The sequence below is a fragment of the Aedes albopictus genome, chromosome 1 (genome assembly GCF_035046485.1).
Source record: "Aedes albopictus strain Foshan chromosome 1, AalbF5, whole genome shotgun sequence".
Lineage (NCBI taxonomy): Eukaryota > Metazoa > Arthropoda > Insecta > Diptera > Culicidae > Aedes > Aedes albopictus.
In genome coordinates this window covers 31,803-50,500 of record NC_085136.1, presented here as the reverse complement: position 1 = coordinate 50,500, position 18,698 = coordinate 31,803, and positions in this window count along the sequence as shown.

Sequence of the window (18,698 nt, the reverse complement as noted above, 5' to 3'; positions counted from 1 at the left end):
AAACGCGGCACTATGTAATTGCTTTATATTGATAAACTACCGAAGAAACTCGAGAGAGGCTCGAAATTAGGTACCGTATATAAAATGTCACAAAGCGAGACGACAGTGCCGACTCAATTAATGTGGGTTCGCTGCTTCGGCTCTGGCTCTCTCCCTCAACCGGAAAAGTGGGAGTTTTTATGGGATCAGACCCATTTTAGAATGGGTGTCACAACCGCGGGTAGAAGAGGCAGAAAAATTAAGCAATAAACGTTGCACTTTATTGAGTGGAGGACGAAATGGAGCGCAGCATTGTACAAAGTAGGCGAGCTTCAGAACGCTTAAAACCCTAAGATCCAAGAAGGCCGTGCGATGACATTTCGAACTCGGTGATTGCTCATGCTCAACTCTCACCTATAGACAATGGTTGCTTTGATTCCGGATTCGATCTCCGTCCGCCTGTAAGTAAGATAGAAAAACCCGGTGTGACTGACAAGCGGCGTAAATAATTGCAAATGAATGATGATAGCAATTAGTTATCACGAAGAATGCCGCCGTCGCAATTGTTGGCCTGAGTCAAACAACAAACAAAGCTGTCGATTGTACTCTGCGCGACTCGGGTTGAGCAAACAAAGTCAACAACAACTTCCCAACAAGTGGGGTTGTTCAATGACTTCCGCCAGCTTCTGGTATCGTTTGGAATGCAGTTTATTAGATGCACAGTTGACCTAATATTATGAACTTTCTGAATGACACTCTCTTTCAGATTCTTAACGCTGCAAGAGAAAAAAATCTTACAATGTTTCATAGGTTGTTTAGAAAAGTTCCTTGGGGTTTGGTCCGAACTCCGCAGTGGGATATCAACTGTCTTAGGAATTTTATAAATGCAGTTGTTTGTTCAATAACAAGCCTGTCTAGACGCTGCAAGACAATAATAACAGGTGCAAGGTTACTTTTCCGTGATATTAACTGTCTCAATGTTTGATGAGTAATTCCTTGTAAACAATCTGAGTGAGAAAAACAATTAAATTTTACAAGCATAAACATCAACTTTGAAAACATGTAAGACATGTATGACATTTGAATCAAAAACCAAATTAGGTTGTAGCACTTGGGACCAGGGACTACAACTAGTACATAATTTGGTCCCCAAATGAAACCAAAAAACAACAAGAAAGGGAATGGTGAAACGTGCCGTTTCGTAAGATCGAAAAAAGTTTTTTTGAAAAACATATGGATACTCTTGGAACGAGCTCGACGAGTAGATGTTTAAAATCCGGTGTCTGACGCCATTTCAAAATCCTAGATGGCGGCATCCGTTTTTTCGAAAATCCATGGAATTATCATTATGCGCATTATCAGAATTTTTGCAACGGTCGAAAATCGATGTCTAATGACATTTTGAAGTCCATGTTAAGGACAAGCTCATTAGAATTCCTAGATGGCCGCCACAATGATCGACTTTAACACCTACTCACGATTTGAAGCGCACAAATTTAACCCTTTATAAGGCAGTGGCAACTATTTTGCCACCTACTGTTTGTATTTTTTTCAGTTTTATAACAATTTATTTCGAACTTTTTTTTTGGTTTACGTAAAATTGGGATTACTAACAACGTCTGGTATTTTTTTGATACTAAACAAAGCTTTAACAACAATTTGGGAGCCATTTGTAGTCTCAAAAATGGCTAAATTTGACCGCGTGAAGAAAATTAGCTCAAACTTATTGAAAAATCATAGATTTGGTAAATATTTTAAGAAATAATCAAATTATGGGTTGACATGAGCTGAACTACACAGTTTATATTATGGGTTAAGCCCTAATCCACTCTAAAGTCTCTTTTCCGGCTTTTTGTCGAAGTCAAAAGAAGAAAATTACCCTAAACGGGCAGTGGCAAGAATATTGCCACCAGTGCTGGTGGCCTAAACGGGCAGTGGCAACTATATTGCCACCTCAAAAGCTCATTTTTGGGGTAAACGGGCAGTGGCAACTATATTGCCACCTAGATTTTTGAGAGTTTCTTTTGAACAAAAATTGTTTTGTACATGTAATCATGTATATAATCATTTCCATAATAGTATGCGTTGACAACTCTTCTAGTTTTCTCGGCCTTATAAAGGGTTTATAATATCCGACAAGTGTGCAAGAACAGAATGAAAAAATGCACTATCGCTAGAAGTTTACATCTTGAGATTTGTGCATTTAAGGTTCTGCTGCAATTGTGAACTGAAATTCTAAGACGTTTGTCCCTAAAAAGGAACACACGCAATCTCGACTTATAGAATACATGAATTTTCATACTTGTTTCTGCGCTCGTGTACGCACAAGTTGAAACTCATGAACACCTCAGACACTAGTTGCTCACTTCTCGTTTTTCACTCCTCAATGTTTACCACTCTTCGCTCTTCGTATTTCATTCTTCACGGCTTACTTACTTTTTACTACATATACTTCTGAGTCTTTACTGCTCACTTTTCACTCCTCACTTCTTACTAACGCACACTCCTCACACTTTACTTTTCAGTACTCATTCTTGCTTATTTCTCGCTCACTTCTCACCCCTCTTTCTTTGCTGCTCACTCTTCATACCTCACTTCGCCCTTCTCACTTCATCACAATTTCCCACTGCCGTCTAAGGGTTTATTTACTTATCGGAACGTAAAAAAATACAACCACACCAATCGAACCCCCAGTTGAAAACAGCTGAAAAACTACGTAAATTAAATATTGCTTCGTATTTTGTTGTTAATAAAATTAAACGTGATGTTTATTATGATTCGCCACCGCTGTAACAGCCTTGTAACAAAGTCCTTTTTCGTGGGCATTGGCGGAAATTTGACACCCTGTACCTATTTCTCCACTTTGAACAGCTCATTCCTTATAATTTTTACTCTTCGCTACCTCTTTTTTTTTTTGTTTTCGTTCTTCGCTTCTCACTTTTCACGCGTATTTTTACACATATTTCTTATTGCTCACTCCTAATCGCCGATCAGTCCTTACGCATCGCTTCTCACTTTTCACTGCTCATTCGTCACTAACTGTTCATTGCATACTCTCCGCTTCGCATTTCTAATTCTTCTTTTTTCATTCATCAATTATTTTCAGCGGCGGCGAGTCATAATAATCTAATTCTTCACTTTTCACGGATCATTCCTTAAGAGGCCATTACACTGTTTGTCGTTATGCCAAATATTTGCCATCGAAGTCCGACATTCATCCAAGGTTGCTATGATTCACGTTGTGTTGGTCATTTGTTGAGCTTGTATTGGGCAAATATTTGACATCATAGCAAACAGTCTAATGGCACCTTTACGCATCTCACTCTTCGTTGCTTATTTTTCATTTAATTCTTCTCGATCCTCGCCTCTTACTTTTCACTGCGAAGTTTCACGCACACTTCGTACTGTTCGTTTCTCACTTCTCACTCTTCTCTGATGAGTCTTTACTGCTTTCTTCTCACTCCTCACTTTTCACTGCTGATTCATCACAAGTATTGGGCACGCTTGACGTTTACAGTTAACGCACGTTGGACGAACATTTGCTTCTATTCTCATAAACGCCACTTAAAACTTCTATCGATACTCTCCTATTCGCAAGTGAACTATACCTTTCCACTGAGGTGGGAAAAGTTCAATTTGATCGCGCTTTTTAGTACATGAGAGGCCAAAGCAATTTAACGATTAACGGATAGTTGTCAATAGCCGTTAACCGTTAAATTGTGTTTGCTCATCAATAGCTCGAAAACTAAAAGTTAAAATTGACCTTTTTCTACCAAAATAGAAATGTACAACTCACTTGCAACTCAGCTTCTCATTCATATCTGCTTACTTCTAACGTCTGACTTCACTGTATATTTTTAACTCCTGATTCCTCACTGATTTACATTCCTTACACTTCACTGCTCATTCCTGAACTCTTATTCTTCACGGCCCACTACTTAATTATTTTTCTTTTCTCATACTTCACTGCTGTTGCAGTTCACTCCTCACCTTTCACTGCTCACTCCACACTACTCACTTATTACTGCTTCACACTCCTTACTCATTCCTAACTGCTTACTTCTTTTATTTTTCACTCTACCCTGTTTACTTCTTACTTTTCATTTCTCTCTTCACAATGTTTACTCCCCATTTATTACTCTTCCCTGCTCATTTCTACTACTCACTTTTAACTCTTCACTGCACACTTCTCTTTGATTCATATTTATATTAAACTCTCACTCTATATAGCATTCGCGCTTCGATCTCCGATATTTTTTATTTTCATAAACAAATCCAGCTAAACGGAATGCTAGGAACTGCTGATTTTTGCAAGAGTTTCTCCATCAAAATGCTTCAGCAATACTGAGGTTTGATTTTAACATTGATTTTAACATGAGTTCATCATTTTCTAGAGCATTAGATTTCATCGTTAATTCATTAAAGAGTGCCTCAAGAATTCTTACGAAGAAAGGAAGGTTACCGATGAAATGTAGTAGCTTTGAATGTGCTTTGATCTCTTCTTCATAAAGTGTTTTCTTAAATCTGTTGAACTTAAAATTTCGGAGACAACGATCCCGCATGACGAAGATTTCAAAAATTAAAAAAAAAACGAGCTTTGGAGAAAGTTAAAACTTATTAAGTACCTGGGAACAGTAGTCTCTTTAAATTAAATTGATTATAAAAATCACGTGCAACATTTCCTTACAAATCAAATGATTGCTTTTACAAGTTTTGAGCAACAAATAAATCCACTGAATCATATCCGCATCCTCTGCCTCGCCGCAGCAAGTGAGAACGAATGTTCTCCAGTCAGTTTGCTTCACGAGCCAACCGACTGATGAGGTCGTAGTTGGGTCTGTTTTTCTTTGCTCCCATTGCGTGTTCGTTCGTAGTAGTTTGCTTAGGGTTAATTATCATTGATTGTATTTTTCATATTCACTCGGATTCAAGCACGGATGAAAATTTAAAATGATCATTGATAGCGTAGTTGATGGATATTTCGCCAATGTTACGTGTCCAATGTCCAAGGCACCTTGGACAGACTTCCAATTTTGGCATGATCGTTTTTAACCTGAAGCAATAGTTTTCCAATCTTGTTGCCAATATTCAACTTTCAGTACTTATATTTTTTTTCAAAATAAGGGACGGCCAACTCACTGCTTACTTCTCACTCAGTAGTCACTGCTTGCTCTTATTATTCACCCTTAATTCATCACTGGTCACTTTTTACTGCTTATCACTCTTCAATTCCCATTTTTCACTATTCTTTGCTCACTAATCACAGCTTTCTTCTCACTTTTCACTTCTCATTCCATACCCTGCACTACTCAAAACGCACTACTTACTGCCCAACGTTCTTCACTTTTCAGTGTTACTTCTCATAGTTTTCTCCAACTTTTCACTTTTCGCTGATCATTCCATATTCTACACTGCTCACTCCTTACTCTTCACTGCTCACTCTCAACTTCTAATGGTTCACTTCTCAGTCCCTCATCATTCTCGGGACATCTTTTTACTGGTATAAATGGGACTGGGTCGGGACAGCTTTTGATAAAACAAAAAATAGCATGGGACATTTTATGCTGAAAATTTGAACATGCGACAGCTTAACCGCTGTCTATGAACTAGGTAGATTCACTTTTGTCCATGTCAGAACCCTTCTGTTCTCTCGTACACTTTTGTCCAGAAAAAAAAGATATTTAGCCAATCACTCACCCTGTAGTAAATTGTGAAACCATGAAAATGGGACAAATTGACTTGATGTTTTTTTCATAGAATTTCCGTATAATGTATACTAACCGAGAGTACTGGAACACTTGTCATCAGAAGGCACAGGATGTTGTTAATTGAAAAATTAAGAGATTATTTGGTAAAAAAAAAATCTTGTTCTGATGGGATTGGAACCCACGACTATGTAGTCGCTAGATTAGCGCTCTAACCAACTAAGCTAACAGAACTATATCCGAGTTCACACCATGAACACTACTTTTTTCACAAATCCATCTCTCTATCGGTTTAGATGCCAAACCACAGCACACCTGCGTTTGTGCACACTAACTACAAGTAAGAGCGAATATTTTTAATGCAAAAAAGTATATTTCTCATAAAAGTTGTGCGGTTAGACGTCCACAACTGTAACCTGAGAGTTTTTCGTAGCCAATCGACTTTTTGTGTTTGTATATCGTATGAAATTATATTTTTAGCGTTACATTGCAAAAAAGGCCTATTTCAAAATGTAAGACTTTTCTCAATGTTTTAATCCATCTATAGACATGAATGGCAGATTGAATTACGATTCTTGGCATTATTTGCATTAGACTATAACGAAAATAAAAAAAAAAGCTCTTCTAAATCTAAAGGGCCCTTCTATTGATAGCTGTTTCCAAGGCTGTTTCAGTTAGGCCCTTTTGAATTTATACTATCTCGGTCTGAAAGAATTTATGCTTCTTTGTGTAGTAGGCGTTGAATCTTTAAATGACAATCCGAATGGAAGAGTTCTGAGCACTGAAGCGTCAAGACCTGCAGCTGAGGATGTTACACTTTGCAGTTCATGGAGTAAGTCAACTTAATGGAAAATTAGAACTTACAGGCACCCTGTAGCAAAGATGATAACATTAAGAAACGTTTGAAGAAACGAAACTAAAAGTTATTGGAAAGTTACGCGAAAACTCATTTTCGCGTGTGCATAGTATGCCATGCTCAATAATGACTAAACGCAAACATCGTTTACATTGTTGTTGTAACAGCTAACGACAGAGCCTACTCGGATGAGCGCTAACTATTAGTTACAACGAACGATAAGCTCATCGACAAATTTTCCCATCGCATCAAACCGGGCGTAGCTATGGAAACGATTCACACAAGCACTTGAGATGGTTCTTAAGTGAATATTAAATGGAGGAGTAGAAGTGGAAAAGAATCTTTAAAACGACTGCTCGAAAGATTGTAGCTTTTTTATGAAGGTAATAAATGTCAAACTGATCATACTAGGAGCGAAGAGAGGGTATACGCAAGAGGGGTAGGGTACTTCTTAACATCGTTTCAATTACGATGCACACACCTTGGTGGAGGTTTCATTTGTGGCGTAGTAGTCACGAACGACGACTTCGCAGTTATGTAACTCCGTAACTAACAAGGTAGGCGGCGATGGAAAGTGAATGACTCGTCACTAGAATAATCTCCGACGACGACGATGATGATGTTGTACGTAGGTACCTACTATTAAGCAAACTGTGAAAAAGATTCTCGAGTGGAGGTCCCACTGCCCTGCACTGTGCAGGGCTGGGAAATTTTCAGTCATCGTGAACTTTCACAGCGCAGTCAACGTTCCATTTCAACGTTCCACATCATCTCGTTAGATGGAAACTGCGAAACGTTGCACAGTGGCGGGCCTCCATACAAAAGTCGGACAAAACCTCAAATGTTAACCGAAATTGCTAAAATTCACAGGTTATGATGATTTTAGTTCCCTAAATCTATTTCTGATATGGAACTCATCATATATTTTGATTTTACTATATTAGGGTGGTTCAAAATTTTGAAATCTGCTGATTATAGAAAGCATGTAAAAATAATCGATAATAAGCTATCACGATGTGCTTTCTGAACGTAGGTTTTGATTAAGCTTTTAATTTGGGGGTTCTTAAATCATGTCTCTCTCTCTTCTTGGCGTAACGTCCTCATTGGGACAAAGCCTGCTTCTCAGCTTAGTGTTCTATGAGCACTTCCACAGTTATTAACTGAGAGCTTTCTCTGCCAATGACCATTTTGCATGCGTATATCGTGTGGCAGGCACGAAGATACTCTATGCCCAAGGAAGTCAAGGAAATTTCCTTTACGAAAAGATCCTGGACCGACCGGGAATCGAACCCGTCACCCTCAGCATGGTCATGCTGAATACCCGTGCGTTTACCGCCTCGGCTATAATGGGCCCAAATCATGTATTGGTATTGAAATAAACTATAATTGTGTATTTGTTGCTGTTAGGGTGGTCCAAAATCTTCAAAACTACATAAATCATTAGAAAAAATCGTTCACCTACGTTTTCTTTCAATGGATCAATTCAGATACACACTAATGTTGGCTGACAATACGTGTTCTCAGGGACTGCCCATAGACCACGTGCCATTTTACAGTGGGTGCACGGACGTGTGTTAATTCAATCGTTATGGGGTCAGATAGTCTAATATAGTGAACTGCGTAAAATTTGAACTGCCTTTTATCAATCTCGTTTCAACAACTTCATATATGCTCTTCCGAGTTTGGGTTTGAAGGTACATCGATCCCTGCTATCATTTGTCGAAGCAACCGAAACAACCCTATCTATAAAGAATTGGCAATTCAAATTCGCAATATTGAAGGGAGTTTTTGGTAAACGATCATCAGAGATCGGTTATCATATTTATGAACAGTAGAGTTCCAGCAAATGTTTTCAAAATCTTTATCACTCTGTGTGTCGTTCAGTAGAAATGTGTTTAACGAAACTGCATGAATAACATACAATAAAACTTCAAGTTGACAAAAAACCCGATAAAAGGGGTTTCACTAAAGAGCGTAAAATGTTCGTTTCATAAAATTGCGATTAAAATTTTCAAAGATTGCCTTGGTGATCGCGACGCTTACGCAGACAAATATTTAACGTAGCGTTTAACGCCGTTTAGTGAATTCCTTTTATATTTTTTTAGATGATTGTTGCTTTGAACTATAGCGATGTGCGTGTAGAAAAAAAAACACGTAGATGTCGACGAATTTGTGTCACTATATATTGAAACTTCGATAGAAGTTCGTGAAGAGATTGCTTCCAAGATTGTTGAGCAATTCTAACGATTAAGATGAATCGAAGAAACAACCAGTGTAAGAAAATCGATGAGCAATGATTTGTAGTTATTTTTACATGTTTTCACGGTGTTTTTGTCTTTCTTTATTTTGAAGGTTAAAAGAGTTAGTTGTATCTGGTGAAGCAACATGTGGGTAGTGTCTATGAAAAAAAAAGGCTTATTCATACTTAGTCATCACTCCTTTCCTCTCCAGGTTACTGTTTAAAACTGGAGCACCCACCTTCTTTTGTTTTTCTGTCAAATAATAAAGTAATATTAAAAAAAAATATTAAAAAAAATGTTAAAGCTGTGGCCATTACATTATTACATTATCAGACAAGCCACCGCCACCCCGCCCCCCCCCCCCCCCCCCTTCCATGACTTGGATGACCATCTGACTTGGTGAAAGTCTCTTACAAGAATGAAAATTACACTAAATTGTTAGTATTCTGAAGTCAATTTGAACTGTGTTAAGATAAAATTTAAACTTCAAACAATATCACTTCGTCCACAACCATGCGGCTCCATTGTGACCTGATATATAAAAAAAATTTTTATTTCGCGCTTAGCGCAAAAATGCGCAAACAGTGACCTATTTAGCCAAAAACTAGACAAAATTGCACGTCAGATCCGGGATACGGCGTCGTTTTCTGATGTTTCCTAAACAAGTACTGGATCTGTTTAATACGAAGTTTTTCTTCAAAATTACATAAAAGTCAATATGTTTGCATATTGTAAAAACATTATAATTTAAAAATTTTTTTTTCGCGCTTAGCGCAAAAATGCGCAAACAGTGACCTATTTAGCCAAAAACTAGACAAAATTGCACGTCAGATCCGGGATACGGCGTCGTTTTCTGATGTTTCCTAAACAAGTACTGGATCTGTTTAATACGAAGTTTTTCTTCAAAATTACATAAAAGTCAATATGTTTGCATATTGTAAAAACATTATAATTTTGTGATTGAACTCCAAACAATGCCTGAAATGTAATGGTTATTCATACCTAAAAACACAAAAAATATTGTCACATTATTCAAGTCTTCCTAACTTTTACAACGAACTCATGAAGGAAGCTCATAAAATAAAGGCAATAAATACTAATATTGTAGCACATAAAACTTCAACTTTGAAAAAATCAACAAGACTCAATTTTCGCTCAAATCTGTTGAAAATTTGGGGTTTTCTTAGTTGAAGTATCTATAATGGAAGAAAAATATCAGAAAAATAAAATATTGAAGTCGATTTTTGAGGTTTTGTCCGGCTTCCGGCCACTGTGCGTTGTAGAGGGGCATTATCGTGCGTTCTTGATGTACTCTTTCCGAATATGTATTTGGTTGTATGTACTACTAGTTTTATCAGTTATGAATAGCGGAAAGGAAAAATATGGTTACTTTCTGCTAGGCTTGGAACTATGCCATACACAAGGGCTTCTTTTCATCATGAATAGTATCGGCGACACACATTCTGTGTAGGAAGTAATGTGCCGATCGTAGTAGACATTGTGGCGGCTGAGTTTCAATGTTCAATGCTGGAAAGGTTTTTTTGTACTTCGCACACAATTTCCAGAGCTTCGGTTAGGTCTAGAACTAACCATTCAGTAATATCAAGATTGTTGGAAATTAGTGAGCTTCAAGGTGATTATAAAAGCGAAGTCTATTTTTAAAAACACAAATTTGAAGAATCAAGTATCACACTATTGCAGGGATCTATAGAAATCCCTGGAGCAATTCTTGAAGGAAGCCTGGGTGGAAACCCCGGAGGATTCCCGGAAGAAATCTCGACAGGAATTTCGGGTGTAGTATCTGGAGAAATTTTGAAATGATTCCGAGAGGAATCTCAAGAGGAATTCCGGAAAAAAGTCCGGGAGGAATCCAGAGAGAAATTCCTGGAGAAATTTTTGAAGGAATTCTGGAAGGAGTCCCAGTATGGCAATGACTGTATGAATCCAGAGAGGAAACCCGCCTTGAATTCCTTGAGGATTCACAGTAGGAATTTTCCTTGCAGATATCTGTCAAAAGATTCATTGAGGGAATCACCGAAGGAATTTCTGAAGGAGAGTTCTGATAAACAATCCCTGAAGGACACCCGACAAAGTTCCTGGATAAATCCCAGGAGGAAGCATCTTCGCAGATATATCTGGAGGAGTCTTATAGTATTGCTTGGATGAAGTACCCCCTTACAAATTCCCTCTTTTTGCTGTAGTCAACTTCAGTTTGACATTTATTACCTTCATAAAAAAGTTAAAATCTTTCGAGCAGTCGTTTAAAATGTTCTCCTCCACTTCTGCTCCTCCATTTAATAATATTCACTCATAAGAACCATCTCAAGTGCTCGTGTGAATCGTTTCCATACCTCTATGCCCGGTTTGAAGCGATGGGAAAATTCAACGCATCGCGCCCAAGCGATGAGAGCATCGCTTTCCACGTGAATTAGGCGCCGATGCATAACAATCATCATGAAAGCAGCAATACCGACCTTGGAGTTCGGGCTCATCGTTTGTTGTAGCTACTTCTTTTACTAGCAACTAGCACATAGCAGCAGCGCTCATCCGAGTAGGCTCTGTCGTCAGCTGTTACTACAACAACGAGGTAAATGATGCTCATGATTAGGTACCATTGCATTTGGCATGGCATACTAATCACACGCAAAAGATGACTTTTCACCGCCAGTTTCCATCACTTTCAGTTTTGTGTCCTCAAGTGTTTCTTAAGGTAATACGGGATGCCATGTTATTCTTGATATCTTCCGATTTGTTTCACGATTTGCAAATCAACGTGAACAAAATAGTAATTAAAAGGAAAACAAAAAGTAATTTTCATTCAAATTCAATGAAATGTAAAAGTAGAGGAAATATATGCTTCTGTTTCTGGACCATTCTTTAAGACCTAATAGATTTCAGACTAGGAAACTCTATGGCAGTGTCCGTGAATATTTTCATTTCAAGATTAAATTACCTTTGCTATTGTTCTTCCGAATCCACCTGGTCCTGGATTGTTAATTAACTCTCAGGAGCAGCAGCAGTAGAAAAAGGAAAAGTTATAATTAAATTTTCTTCCATTTTAGTTGGAAGGTAAAAAGACAACCTCAGTTTTTGCTTACTTTTTGCGTCATCATCATCATCATCATCATCATAATCAACCCAGCATCCGAGTGATCTAACCTCCACCAGCACCACCACCGCTCACAATTCCGAAGAACCATTCCTCGTGCATCGCTGAAGGACGGACGGACCGTGAAGCTGGTGTTATTTCTTTCTGGAACTTTCGCAAACCAAGACGCTCGCGCTTGGGCTAGATAGCAGCGGATACCGCCAGGGATGCCAGGTCAATTTTTGAAAAATCTTGATGATTTAGGAAGATTTGTCTGGAAAAGTCTGGATTTGCGTAAAAACCTTACAAATTCCGGGCAAAAACCTTACAAATTCCTAACAAAACCTTACAAATCCGGAAAATAAATGTCTGGATCTTCCAGACTTTTGTTAAATGAGACCTCAAAAATCTGGATAAATCCAGATAAATCTGGAAGGTTGGCAACGCTGGATACCGCTGGAATCGCACCGTCGCTCGTAGTGCAATTATAATGCCAGTTTGTCTGTCTGTCAGCTCTTCAATTTGACTGTTCTTCCCTCCCTCTATTATCGTTTGGGTGCCTTCAAGTGAACGATTGTAGCAGGCGGCGAATCTAGCTGCGATGATGTAATTTCTATTTCGCACAAGTTTGTGAGCTGTTAGATATTCTATGCTGGTGGATTAATTTGGTCATTCAGTTGAGTTTTCCATGAAGTATTGATATTTTAAGGAACGATATTGTTTATCTTTCTATTATCAATAAAATATATCATATTGATATTTTTATATTATTTTCTAGCGATAAAGTCTGTAAAAAAGCAAATATTGGTAACCCTGATAGGTATAAAAGTAATTAAAAGGATCGTAGTAGGCTGAGCGTCGGAGCGGCCACGCGTTTTTTTTACTTGTTGTTTTGAATATTGCCGGCCTGCTTGCAAACTGATCTTCGGTGTTCAGCATTTTCTCTTGTAGTGTTGAGTAGAAAAGTTCGCGATTGTTGCGAGAGTTTGTTCTATTTCAATCAAAGTGCCGGAATTCGACTTCATTTTCGTGTTATTTCCGTGTAATTTTTGTTGACATTGCTGTTAGATGTCCGCGAGACGCAAATGGAAGTCAACAATTTTGTCCCGAGCGTACTGGAATTCGTATAATTTGGTGAATAACAATATCCAAATTCCCGTGACACCTACTTAGGCCTGAGAGGACGTAGAGGTCTCTACATACCTTACTTAGGAATCCAAATAATCTTCCTTTCCCTTCCCTCAGCTGTCGCAAGGACGTGGCCTGGACAGTTTTTGACAATTGGAAAATTCCGCCAATCTTGTCTCATTAGCCAGTGTCAGTGATTATCCCCAAATCCCTGTGTTTTGGTAACGGACGGGAAGATGACAATACTCATAACAGCGGTCTGGAGCTACTCCCACTAACCCAAAAAGTGAATTGAGCCGTGATAAAATTCAATTTACTATTTGGGACAGGTTAATCAGCTTTTCTACTGCGTATGTACCTATGCGTATGTTTGCAGCTTCCGACCTACGACAATATGATTCCATTATCACCCCATCCGAATGCACAAATCTCTTGTTAAATCCATTGACTACCCCATCTACTACATATAGCGGGTTGGATTCCGACGAACTCTTGAAAGCCGGTTAATTAATTGAATCTCAGTTCGCCGAGGGGACGAACTGACGACGCAACGATTCGTAGTCGTATTCAGACACAGTAGGCGTTGGCGTGGTGATCTACATATATCGCACCATCGCATCGGATCTAGTTACCGGATAGGGTGATTTGTTCTGTGTTCGACTCTTCTAATTTTTCTCTGTCTAAAATTGACTTGTTTACTGTCCAAACGGTATACTAAACATACCCTTAAACAATGTTTCAACTAACTTATGTTTGAAAAGAAGTCCTTCAAAGGACTCACCTACCCTACATCACCGACACGACATACCGCAAATCACGGATGACTAGATTCCTCTATGGTGCATTTAGCAAAGCTCCCGTTCGCCTCGTTCATAAGTCAATGGTTCGGAAACGGCAAATATCCTCTATCGTTGAGTGAGGCATCAGCAATCGGGGTACACCACTAATCCACCACACACCGTGTGCGTACACAACACATACGGTCGAGCTAAGTCGGAACGACGGTGGACCCCTGTGCATGATTGATGAATGGGTTCCTGTTGCTGCCCTGCAGCTATACGGCAGATTCAACGTCAGCCGTGTCGAGTTACCCAGTTATTACGAGCGTAAAGCTGAACCTTACGCGGTATTCGCAATACTTCGCTACGGCTGACTTCATCATCCATCTATCCCGCGCGCGAATCAACTACGGGGGGATTTCAAGGGCGGCCGAGAACTTGACTAGGGGGAGAGAACGTAAATCCCCTAGCTCTCTACTGTTGGACCTAATCTAATCCAGTTTATTTTATTTTTATTTTTTATTTTTTATCTTCGTAATGCAGCCAAAGCCAACTACAGCGAGTCGGACAAAGAGCACAGACTGGAGCTGGACGTGGGCGATTCGGTGGTCATTCTACAGGAAGCTGCGCACTGGTACTACGGATATAATCGAAGGTAAGTCTGAAGTTCCATTTTAAACCCTTGCAATTAGTGAAAAGCTGCTCATAAGCATTATGAATCCGTGTTAATTGTACCCGAGTACCCAAAAGTTGCGTTTGCCTTGATAACATACATGTTCGAGTTCCACAAACTTAAGTCGAGTTACACATGGAACTTTTGTGCTGCTTTCGGAACTTCGCATAGAAGTTTCAGCAACGTTCATTGCTAGCCTTTTAACCCGTATCGGTCTGAGTACGCGCTTACGAACTAAAAATCTCGCCGTTCCTCGAATACTCAACGGATACTTTTTCATAGTATTTTATTCCTTGTTGGGTATCTAAGTCACTACGACCATAGTATTACTTGTTCTTGTACATATCCAACTAACATTTATTGTGAATGTAAACGTCAACGAAGCGTCCACAATACAACTTGATGCTTAGTTATTGTCTTGTGCATATGGACAAAAGCTTCTATGCAAGCCCTATACCAATGAATCTGGCGAACTTAAGGAGAAACTTCAGCGAATATAAATATGGCTTCCACAATGGCCGACTTGGACCCCTACTCACGTTTTCAAGAGCACCAATCTTAACAATTTAATACAGATACAGATTTTTGTCTCAAATTTTGTATGGGGTACAGATTTTTGAAAAGAATGATACAGATTTTTCAAAAAATCATCTGGCATCCCTGATCCACATGTAAGTGCTGTGCGAACAGCTTCTTTGCCACCAAGTCATAGCTGTTTTCTCGGCTCCTATGTAACCACTAACTGAATAACATCTTGAGAAGGCGCTTTTTAAGCCTTTTCACAGTTGTTAAAAAATAGTGTTGTATAACTATCCCCGATTTAATCGATTAAATATAATTACACAGCTAGTTTAGATTACCGAGTTCGGTAAAATTTTACTGGGTTTTTGAACTGCTGACTACTCGGTAATATTTCCAATACTGAAAAGTCAGTAAATTGGTAAATTGATCATCTGTCAAAAAATTACCGAGTTTTCAGTATTTTTTGTAAAAATATTTTACTGACTTTCAGTAAATTGGTAATTTACTTAAATTACTGAGTTATTCAGTTTCTTGGATTGCTTCCCGCATGCCGCACCACGGTTTTACTATTATGTTTTTTATTTAATTTCAGACTACCGTCTACCCCCGTTGGTTTGAACGACACCTCATGCAAACCAACGGGGTTTATTTCTTAATTTGCACTTCTAGTAACCCTGTGGGCATCGAAAAACATACTGATGGTAACCCTTTTTGCTGTTTTGTTTTGATTCTGCGTTCCGTTTCACCCTGTTCCATGAGCAGAATGACGTTTGAACCATTTTTAGTTTGAACGATGTGCAGATTAGAGGGGGTCAAATTAAAAAGTATTCAGATTAGATTAGGTCAAACCAACGGGGGTAGACGGTACCATTCATTAAAACGGACCATATATGCGTGCCCGCCAACTTTTGGTTGAACAAAGGAGAATATTCTAGGTAGTGATTACACGGCACGGGAATGTACCGGCGTTGGTTCTGCCTGGAGCTCGTCTAATCCATTTCAATCAGGAAGAATCCAGCGAGAGAAGCTTTGTAAGCTTCATTTTCGATCTGTTTCGGTAGTGCCAGTGTAACCGCTTTTTCACGAATTTATCTATTTCTTACCTAGAAGTTGGCGGGTCACAAAAAACTCGAGCCTCTTGTCCGCTCAGAGGCATTTCGTTCAAATGATTATGAAGAACGAATTTCACGGCATTTCACTGCTGCTGCTCTGCTGCTGTTGAGAAATGCAATGACGATTCTGTTTGACAGCTGCTTCCAAGAGCAGCAGTTTGTTTTGGTTTCATATTAACAAAAACTCAGTAAAATCACAATGATTACCGAAAAGTCGGTGCTTGTGTCCACTGACTTTTTCCATTTTTCGGTAAAGTATGATTATTACTGAAAAACTAGCACCAAAAATTACCGAACTCAGTAAAATTGGAAGAATTGGTAGAAAAAAGTACCGAACTCTTAAATACGAAATAAGTGTGTAAGATGTCCATCCGTGACGCAATACATGTGGAACTGGAATTATTGATTTTAAAATTGAATAATTTAAGTACTAGCCGCTACTTGGAATCGAACTTCCGATTTCCGTATCCACTGGTCCCGATGATGTCCTTGCTGTTACACTGCTCTATATAAGTAGCATAGAAAATATCTTGGTTTGTTTTACTCCAGACAACGCTTTATAATTCTGCCACCAGAAACCTTACCCAACTTAATCTTGCTGAAAAAGTTTATCAAACGTCAAACGTAATAATGTTGACATTGAACAAGCTGCACAGATCGAAAAAAGAGTGTAAAATTCTGTGACATATGATGCACATAATTGGAGCGTGGGATATCATAGAAGTTTACATGACATATCATGTAATGTTCATGAAATATCATGTAAACTTCCATTATATGTCATGCAATTCAGCATGACTCTGAGAGTTTACATGACATACAACACAAATTTACATGATATATCATGTAAACCATCACAACATTAAGTTTACATGAGTAAAATGAAGTTTACATGACGTGTAAATCTCATTATTTTTATCTGTGTGTGTGGTTGGGTCAACAGGTTCTTCTTCACAGCTTCTACCTGAAAGAACGTTCCTAAAAGCTACGAAGTGCTGCTGTTTTGTGTATTTAGCAACATCACAACACGTACTGTATGAAAGCAGCTGTTTTATTGGTTGGGACTTTTACTCGACTTGCACATCTTCCGGCAACACTTCCGGAGTGGGATTACAGTGCAATAAAATCAACCAAAATGAGTTCACAACACAGAAATGAATAGCTGTAAAGTATTTGTATAGCAGCTATACATATCCCGTTTAAAGTTTGTTTTGACAATACTGTTCCCATCCGACAAGCCGTGTTACTATACCAACAGTTTCTTTATTACAGCTTCTAGCTGTAATGATATTGCACAACGAGCTTCAAAGCGCTGCTGGTTTGTCGATTTGTCAGCATTACAAATTGTACTGTATAGTAGCAGCAAAGACCCTATTCAATTAGTTCAAAGTTTAAATCTTTCATGAATTCTCCCGGAGTTGGAATAGTTTGCAGTAAAGGCAGCTCTAGCAACAAGGGATTGGTTCCAGAAAACAGAGGAGCTGGGTAGTTGTATGGTGCTTGCTTTGCAGCTGTGTATTAGTTTATGGTTTATTTTTGACTAGCTTCCTTTTTTTTCAGCGTTCAGTGCTTCAATTCGCCTGTTATACAGCAGAAAGCAAATGAATGAAGCTTATAGCGCTGAAAATGTTAGTTGGGTATGTCTTGTTTGTAAAAATCTCTGTGGCCGGAATGTTCCGGTGGGTCACTGGGTCAGACTCTTATAAAAAGAGCTGCTTTTAGATACACGTGGTTTCTCTACCTTCTACCCTCGTAGGCACCGGATATAATCTCCCGAGGAACCTGCTACATACTGTATACTGGGGTTCTCAGGCGGGTTTTCGGGGGTTTGGGGAGGTTTTCGAAAGTATTGCAGAGAGTTTCAGAGGATTTTTGACGGGTTTTAGAGGTGTTACAGGTACGTTTTCGACAGTTTCCAAGGGTCTCACGTGCGTTACATGGTGTTCAAGTCTTAACACTTATGTGGCCGGCAGGGTACCCGGGTACCTTTTTCAATTTCAAATCTCGATATTTTAATGGTTATTGAGACTAGGATGTTGGAACTCTGTTAGATCTTAGAACTCGTGAATATAGATCTATTACTGGGGTTGACCAAATTTTAAAGTGAGGAGGGGCACGGGGAGGGGCTCCTGCATTTTTTTATTACGTGGAAGGCCGGCAGGGTACCCGGGTACCCACGAAATTGAAATGATCATATCTCCGTCAATTTTTCATCGATTTTGGAAATTTTTAGCTCATTCAATTCAGAAACTCATCATCTATCGGGAAAATATTTGGTTAGACCGATCTAATCACCGTGGTTTTCGGAAAATCCATATTTTTGAGAGCATGTCCTTATACCATATTGAAACCCATATTGTTAAGGCTAGGATACCTTAAACTGTTTATGGTCAACCATGGCCTCACGGGAAGCGTGTTCCGAAATCACAGTTTCAAAGTCAACACGTTTTATGATTCCAGGCCGGTCAGATACAATATGCCAAAGCAATTTTACGATGCTTGGTACCGAAATTGCTACTAACCTACCGAAAATCCCGTATATTGTATTGTATAAAAACACGGATCCGGAAATCCGGATTTTCCGGTACCTATGGTGATCGGACCGGTCTAACCAAA